At 51.0% G+C, this 8723-nt stretch overlaps 1 pseudogene; it reads left to right on the top strand.

The window, feature by feature from the left end:
- The first annotated feature begins 1788 nt into the window (after nucleotides 1–1788).
- LOC121928985 lies at nucleotides 1789–8138 on the top strand (annotated as a pseudogene).
- Nucleotides 8139–8723: the final 585 nt, after the last annotated feature.

Here is an 8723-nt window from a genome sequence, read left to right as displayed (position 1 = left end):
CCCCCCCCCCCATTTTTCCCGCCCTAAAAGCCCCCTCCGATCTCCCTCTCAGAGGAGCGGGTTCAGAGCGCTCTCCTCCTCCCGCCCAGGCCTTCCTGCTTCCTCCCTCTTTTGCGCCTTTTTTCATTCTCTCTCTCTCTCTCTCTTTTTCTCTGTTTTGTGTGTGTGTGTGTTTTTCTTTTCATTGCCGGCAAAACTCGGTGGCGCCTCCTTAAATCTCTGCCGTTAAAATGTGGGCGGGTGTTTCAAGTCCAAGAGAGCGCTCAAAAAGGGGTTTTTTTTCCCTTTTCAAAAAAAGCTGCCCAGGGTTAGAAGTTGGCGAAAGGGAGAGAGAGAGAGAGAAGGAGAAAAAGGAAGGTAGGAAGGAAGGAAGGAAGGAGGCGGTGGAGGAGTAAGCAGCTGCAGCAGCATTCGCTGGAAAGCGGGAGGGGGAAAAAGAGACCCTGGTTTCTTCAGCTTGGCCTTTGCCTCTTGCTTGCAACTGGTTTTGGGCTGGGGCTGCAGCTGAAGGAAGGAAGGAAGGAAGGAGAGAAAGAAAGAGGAAGGAAGGGGAAAGAAGGAGGAAAGGAGAAGGAAGGAAGGAAGGAAGGAAGGAAAGAGAAGGAAGGAGAGAGAAGGAAGGAAGGAGAAAGAAGGCGGGGAGGAGAAGGAAATAAGGAAGGAGGGAGGGAGAAGGAAGGAAGGAGAGAAAAAGGAGCCAGGAAGGTGGCCCCGAGTCTGTTTCAGAAGGAGCCTGGCCAGTCCCGTCAAGAGAGGGTGGCCCTCCTTCCTCCTCGCCCAGGTCCAGCCCAAGCGGTCTCTGGGGGGCCCGGGAAAGGCGACGGGGACCCGGCCGTGTGCCTGGTGTGGGACGGGAGTCCGGTGCTGCTGCTGCTGCTGCTGCTTCTTCTTCCTCTGGGGGTCTGAGGACGTTTGGCAGCCGATCAGCTGCTCCGCTTAACCCTCTCGGAGCCAAAGGAAGGCAACGGCGGGCTGCAGGGGGATTCGCACCCAAGACCCGAAAATGAAAGGAGGGGGGAGACGACGAGGAGGAAAGGCTTTCGAGCCAAGCGTCTGAAGGAGGAGAATGCATCCCCCCCAAATGGAGGACCTTCCAGGAGACATGGAGGACACGGCCCCAGGGGACCTAAGAACACTCTCAGCAAAGTAAGCCGCCGCCTCGAAGGCCTGCTCCAAATGGAGGACCTTTTTGAAATCCTCCTCTTCCAGACTCTGGCAATGAAATGGAGGACGTGTCCTGGAAAAGGAGGGCGCCCTGAAAGCAAGGCACCGGCCATTGGAGGAACACATGGACCAAAAGGCAAGCTCCACAGGAATGTCAATCTGTGCTTTGAAAACCCCTCCTGGACAGAAGGGGGGATGGAGGACGTGTCCTGGAAAAGGTGGGCAAGGCGTCGCCAAACGGATGAAAGCATGGGGGACGTGGCCAAAATGCCATGATTCTTGCTCATGCTCAAAATGGAGGACGTTTCGAAAAACCCCTCCTGGAGGGGAAGGTGACAATGGAGGACGTGTCCTGGAAAAGGAGGACGGCTGCTCCCTGGGCATTTGTGGCAAGGCCGAGAGGTGAGTCCGGGCAAGGCGTCCTTTCTTTCCCTCTTCTTCTCTCTTTCTCCTCCTCCACCTTGAAAGGCTTCTTCACCTTCTCCTGGGTCGAAGGCTGCATCCACACTGAAAAAATAACCCGATTTGGCACCGCTTTTACGCTACCTGGCTCAAGGCTATGGAATTCTGGGAGTTGGAGTTAGTTGTGAGCCCCACAGCATACTCCAACTCCCAGAATTCCATAGCCTTGTGCCACACAAGTTAAAGCGGTGCCAAACCTGGTTATTTCTCCAGTGTGGATGCAGCCTTTCACTTCTCTGGTTGGGAGGAAGGCGAGGACCTCCTGCCATTGCCAGCTGAGGAAGGCAGATCTGTCCAAGAGCCTCAAAGAAGTAAGAAAAGAGGGTGGTAGTAGCAGCAGTGGCGGTGGTGTTTGTGCGTTGTGTGTGTGTGTGTGTGTGTGTGTGTTGCTGCTGCTGCCGCTCTGCGCGTCCAAGGTGCCCAGCTCTTGCTGTTGGAGCAGCGGCGGCGGCAGCAGCAGCAGCAGCAGCAACGCGTATCTTATCACGTGTGAACCCAAAAGGGGGCGGGCTTTATGTAGTATTTACTACAAGAAGGTCTACTCCAGAAGATTAACATCCCCTGCTCCCTGTCACTTTCCGATGGCCATGCCCGGGTGAAGCAGGGGAGGGGTGGGGGGCAGACCCCAAACAACCACCACAACTTATCCCCACCACTACGGATCAGAATAAGGAGAATCAAAAAGACAGGGGGGGGGAGGGAACTAGAGCTAGCTAGCTCTCTTGATCGATCTCTCTCTCTATCTGCCCCTCCGCTGCCAAGCCTTCCCTGGCCCCCGACCCAGGCATGGCCGAGCCCTTGGCGAATGAGTTGGCGTCGGCAGCTGCCCGAGGCGACCTGGCGCAAGTGACTCATTTGCTGGGGAAGGAGAATGTCAACGTCAATGGACGGAACGGCTTTGGCAGGACTCCGCTGCAGGTTGGTAGCCAGCTTTCACCACTAGGCCGGCTGGTCTAGACTGGGGGGGAGGAGGAAGGAGGGGGGGACCGTTTTCCAAGGAGGAAGGAAGGAGGGGAGAAATGTCAGAAATGTCCGCTTCCAAACCAAATCCACCTTTTTTCTTTAAACAACTTGGGACTCAAAAGTGACGTACTTTGCAGAGAGAAAGGGTGATCCATTCTTGTTTGTAATCTGGGGGTTTTCTTCTAAGGAAGCCTCCCCCCTTTTTAAAAATCGTTATGTTATTTTATTAAGCAAGTGGCAAAAAGGGGGAGGGAAAGGGAAAGCGTCCGACTTAGGTCGGGTTTCAAGGCAGGTCGGTAAACACCTCGCTGCTGCTGCTGCTGCTGCTGCTGCTTCTTTTCTCTCAATCTCTCTCTCTCTCTCTGAAATCCTCATTCGACTCTTCTGTTTGTCAAGATGGGGATCGAGGGGAGCAACGGAGGCTCCCCCCTTCCTCTCTTTTCCTTCTCCCCCTAGATAACCTATATTGTTTTCCCCTCCCTTCTCCTACTATGGCCACTTACTCCAGTGTTTAGATTTTACGGGAGGCATCTGGAGCGTTTCCAAGCCTAAAAGAAATCCTGGACCCGCTGGAAATGGTTTTTCTTTTGACAACGTCGCCGAACGTTGTCAAAAGAAAAACTGTTTTCAGCGGTCCAGGATTTTTTTAGGCATTGGAAACGCTCCAGATGCCTCCCGTAAATCTTAAAAACACCAAAAATCAAGAGCTGCGACACATTTGATCCCTATCCTTAGTTTCCCAAATGTATGGATGCCAGACTTGCTTGTAGGGGTCCAAAGACTGGTGAAAACACAACATTTAACTCCCCTCCCCCTCTATTATTGAACAATCTTATTGAAATATCGTATAGCCAATCTTGCAATTTTTGTACATTGTTTGCTTCCCGTTTTTCCAGTTCTGTTTCAGCAAGTGTCAATTTTGAGTTCTGTAGGGGTTAGAGTCTTCCAGGTTTCCACCTCTAAAGGGATAAAAAAAGACCTGAGAAAAAAGAAAGGGTGTGTCCCATGTCTGCCTCCAACCCTTGTGTCTTCCAACTCACCTTGAGTTTCTCCTCCTTGATCTATTTAGGGGATATTTAGAGGTAGGTGACTTAAATCTCTGGATATCTTTCCCACCACGCCACCAACCTGTCTAACAGCATCATAAAGTATTATTTGAGACATACACACAATACGCACCCAGAATAAAAAGCTAAACACAACTGAAGAGGCTGACTGCTTGGTTCAGTCTCTGTTTGGTGAGATCAAACTGGGAAAAGTGTGGTGTGAACCATCCTCCAATTTGCTCACCCTTTTATTATTATCAAAGAAAGGGAAGCAAACACTGGCTTCCCTCCCTCTTTTCACTATGATTTTCCTCTCTGAGCTTTTCTCTCGCTCTCCCCTTTCCTTCTTTTCAACAAGTGTTTTTTTTTCCCAGCAGGATTTGGCCAAAAAATAAAGTCAGGGTCGCTTGCGTAGGACTTCTCTTTCTTCATCATTCCTTTCCTGTTTTCAGAAGCGCTTCACGTTTGAGAATAAGAATAAGAACTGGATGTTCAGCAAAGGAGTGTGAAAAGGGGTACCAAGTATGAAGAGGGAGTTTATTGGGACAAGTAGCTACAGGAGAGAGAGGTGATGTACAGAAAAGCCTGAGGCTTCAGGATTAGCTGCAGGCATCAGAGGAGAGTGGCACTTCTTTCCGCCCTGCATCACTTTGGCAGATGACATGGCATGTCCCTTTTTAGCAGAGCCCTGCAAAACTTTTGGCCTTTTAGGGAGTGAGCAAGGAAAGCTGCTTCAGGATTTAAAAAGGTGAAGGCTGCCTGTGTCTCTGCATGGGCAAAGGATACGCCATATTAGATGCAGGGGGGGGGGAGTGAGATTTTGCATACCAAGCCAAACGTGAACAGAAAGGGAAAATGAAGAAGAAAAAGTCCTATGCAAGCGAACTCTGACTTAGTTTTTGGCCAAATCCGGCTTAAAAAAAAAAACCAACGAACACGTTTTTGAAAGGAGGAGGAAGAGAAAGAAAAAGATAGCTCAGAAGAGATAATCATAGTGAAAAGGTGCTTGAATGAGAGAAGGGAGGGAAAAGCCAGTGTTTGCTTCCACTTCTTGGATATAATAAAGAGCAAGCAATATGGAGGATGGTTGACTACCAACTTTCCCCCACTTTGATCACTCGCCCACTCCAACCTTTTTTGTTTTACTTACTGCCCTTTCAGTTTTGTTTACTCTTGGGCACGCGAAGTAGAAGACAGCATTCCTTACAAGAGAAAAATGATATAAGGCATGTGTGTCTCTCTGTGTGTTGTGTATGTGTCAAATCCTCAAGAATGGGGGGGGGACAGAACAGTGAAATATATATATATCGAAACCAAAGGAACACACCATCCTTCAAAATTGACCAGTTCAAAAAGCAAAAACAACTTGACCGAAGCATAACCTTCAGTGTTTGGTATTACAAAAGATCTGGCTGCATCTTTTTTTTCTTTTCTTTCCTGTTTTTAAAGTCAAAGGGAACTAAAGGATCCTTCAGCAAAGCCCAAAGGGGTCTCCTTGGAGCTGGGCAGTCCTGCTCCTTTGCTGAAAAGATTACAGATAGGGCCTATGACAGTTTTTATAAAGCGGTGATATCCCCAACATTTTTTTTTAGTTAAGAGAAACATCAGGGATCAGCCCTGACTTAATGGCTGTGCTTTTTTAGTCATAATTGCATGGTGGTTTACCAGAAAAGCAGGGGCAAAATACATTTCTGGAAGACAACAGATTGTTAAAACTTTCCTCAATGAAATAAATGGGAGGATTTCAAGGAAGAGTTGTGCCCCTTCACACTTTTTAGGTGGGACTAGAATATTTCATTTGTATTCATAGCATTGTAACAATAACAGACTGCAAATCCTGGCTACACTTGTGGAAGACCCACAAATTTCTCTAAGCCTAAAGCACTATTTATTGAAGCATAGGTTGGTATGGGTATCCATTATTCTCAGGTATTCAAATACTATACTTTTAGTAACATTGGATGCTCTGCCACTACATAATAAATACATGGCACATTACCTTTTTGTAGCCAGTCCTTCATTTGTCCCAGCCATGACGCCATCATGCCACAACACCCACCAAGAACAGCGCTCCCCTCCCTTCATCTATTAGCCTGAGTTAGGTATTCTAGCCTCTTTTGCCACACCTATACATTGTCACTTTTCTCGTCTCTTTCTTATGGGTCATCTGTCTACAGTTTGGCTGTCCTTTCATCTATATGCTCTCGCTCGCCATCCTTAGTGCATGCATGGCTGACTTGCCCTTGGAGTTACTAATAAGAAAACAATAGGAAGGAGTACTGTGCCACCACAAAGCCTGACCAGTTCATTATAGCATCAGCATTTGGAAGCTATAGCCATATTATTCAGAAGCCTGGATCTTATCTAATACTAGATATCGACATGGCTGGGAGTAAATGTAAACAGTGAGCTCAGAGGGAAAATGAAATGCTCAAATTACTGACGGACAGTTACATAATGACTAGTGTCGATGTTAATTCTCTTCTCCTCCCTGCCAGCAACTTTGAGCACTTTGCGTATTTATTGCTCTGTCTACAGTCCCAAACCCAAGCATCTGCACCTGGGATAGGCACATCTGAAAGGCATCTAGCGGAGCGTTTTATAGTCCAAGAGCATTAATGCAACAATACATTTGTTAATCCTTAAGGTGCCACAGTTGGTTTTGTTCCAACAGGCTACTCTTTGGAAGGGAGGAGAAGTGGATCCTCAAATAGGAGAGAGATCTTGTAGCACCTTTGAGATTATTGAAAGAAGAAAATAGTCAAAGATATCTCTACATATTGATTCTACAGACTAACACAACTATATCTCTGATTTCTACCTATCTGGTAAATAAACAGTTTTAGGAGAGACTGATGTGGACAAAATCTTGAGGTCCCCTTGATTTCATTGGGGCCGATTCCTGTTTTAAGTGAATGTTTCCAAGAAGTGAATACTTTTAGTACTGCTCGAATAAGGATAACAGATAAGATGGAGCCTCCCGGGGGGCAACACAGGGGGAGGCCCCTTCTGGCCAGTCCTCTGCAGTGGGGTGGCATCCTCTGATGAGATTAGGGTATTTCTGCCTGCGGATGCAGCCTCTGTCTGCGAGGTTTTCTCTCTTATGTTAAGCCTAGAGCCTTCCTCCGTCCCGGTTTGTTTCCTCTCTGCCCAGTTCTCAGCATCCCGATGGGAAGGGCAGCCTCGCCCTCAGAGGGAGCCGTGCAGTTGGTCGCCTTCCTCGGTGCCCCTTTCTATTTTTGGGGAGTTCAAAGCAGGAGCTGGAGAGGTGGCATCCTTAGATCGCAGGAGCGGGAAGGCAGAGAGAAAGTCAACCTGGGAGTAAAGGCAGCAGGCAACCGTCTGCTGAACCCAAGGCTTGGTTATCTCCGGCATGGCCGCTCAGGAGATGCTCAGGGCTGGGCACCAACAATAATACTCCCAAGGGAGGCTGAAGTGGTCTCCTTGGGGCGCTGGCGTTGGACCTGGGGAAGCCGACCAGCTCCACTCGATGCTTTCAGATGTGACCAGATGCTTGGTTTGGGACTGGAGACAGAGCAATTGCTAAATACGCCAATTACTGTCAGGAAGCCTTCAGGGTCGCCACTCGTGACTCTGGAGGCCCCGTCCGGGGGACCCTGGGCAAGTCCCCCTCTCTCGGCCTCCTCAGGGGAAGGCAAGGCCGGGCGAAAGCACAAAGCCGCACAAACCTGGCCAAGAACATCTCCCCTTACGGTCGCCATCATTCAGAAAATGACGACTTGAAGGCACACAACAACGACAAAACCGAAGTGAGAGAGCTGTGGTGTGTGGTGTGCTGCAGTCAACAATCTCCGACTTCTGGCGACTCCTGAGCGGAGAGCCGTCCTTTGGGGTTTTTCTGGCCAGAGTTGGTCAGAAGAAGTTGAAGGGGGCGTACTAAAAACGAAGCCCCCTAGAGACCCCTGCCCATAGAGAATCACGGGGAATCCTTGAAACGTCTGCCCAGGGAAACCTGCCTGAGGCTGAGAGAGTGTGCCTTGCCCCAGGCCGACCCAGGCTGGCCTCTTGGGAAGCTGCTGGCCGAGCTGGAGCGGGCATGCCAGCCCCGAGAGCCCGCCTGAGCCCGCCTGAGCTGTGCCTCCTCTCCTCCCCCTTCCCCGCTGCCCTGGGCCACAGGTGATGAAGCTGGGCAACCCGGAGATCGCCCGCCGCCTGCTGCTGGGAGGCGCCGACCCCGGACACTGAGGACGGCCGGGGCTCTCGCCGTGCTGCACGACGCGGCCCGGGCGGGTTCCTGGACACGCTGCAGACTTTGCTGGAGTTTCCAGGCGGACGTCAACGCCGAGACGGCGAGGGCAACCTGCCGCTGCACCTGGCCGCCCAGGAGGGCCACCTGCCCGTCGTGGCCTTCCTGCTGGAGCGCACCGCCAGCCGCGTCGGCCACGCACACCGCCACGGAGCCCACCGCCTACGACTTGCCCGCTCTACAAGAGGACCGCCGTGGCCCAGCTCCTGAGGGAAGGGCAGCCCCCCGCGGAATGAAGAGCCCAGGCACAGCCCCCGGACTCGGACACAGCCCTCATCCCGGAACCCCCCTCCCTCCTTCCCGGTTGGCAAGCGCCTTCTTTCCCCTCCTCTTCAGGCACCCCCTTTCTTTCTTCTCTCTCTCTCTCTCGCTCCCAAATGCAGACGTCGGGGTGGTTGGGGTCCCTCCTTTGGGGCTGCGTCCCACAGCAGGGAACGATCCGGTTGAGGGCCGCTCCCACTGCCCTGAGGTTTCCTGCTAGGACTTCTAGGCCTGGTCCGTTTGTTGTGGAATTGCAGGACGGGGCTCCAAACCGAGTGGACAAAATGCGCAAAAGGCTGGCAATTGACGCCAACGCCAGTCCTTCGTAGAGAGACCTTGCAGCACCTTCGAGACTCGATGAAAGGAAGAAGTTGGCAGCGTCAGCTTTCCTGGGCTTGGGTCCACTTCCGCAGATGCAGCGGAATGGAGGGGCATCATATGCCGGTTGCTTCCCTTCCCCTGTGCAAGAGTGAACTTGGCTTCTTTTAATAATGCTGCATTTCCGAATGCATCTGAGGAGGTAGGCTGGAGTCTATGGAAAGCTCATGCTGCCAACGTCT

Source organism: Sceloporus undulatus, chromosome 4 (assembly GCF_019175285.1).
Source record: "Sceloporus undulatus isolate JIND9_A2432 ecotype Alabama chromosome 4, SceUnd_v1.1, whole genome shotgun sequence".
NCBI classification, from domain to species: Eukaryota; Metazoa; Chordata; class Lepidosauria; order Squamata; family Phrynosomatidae; genus Sceloporus; species Sceloporus undulatus.
The sequence above is the reverse complement of the archived record's forward strand: the minus strand, read 5'-3'. Positions and strand labels throughout refer to the sequence as shown.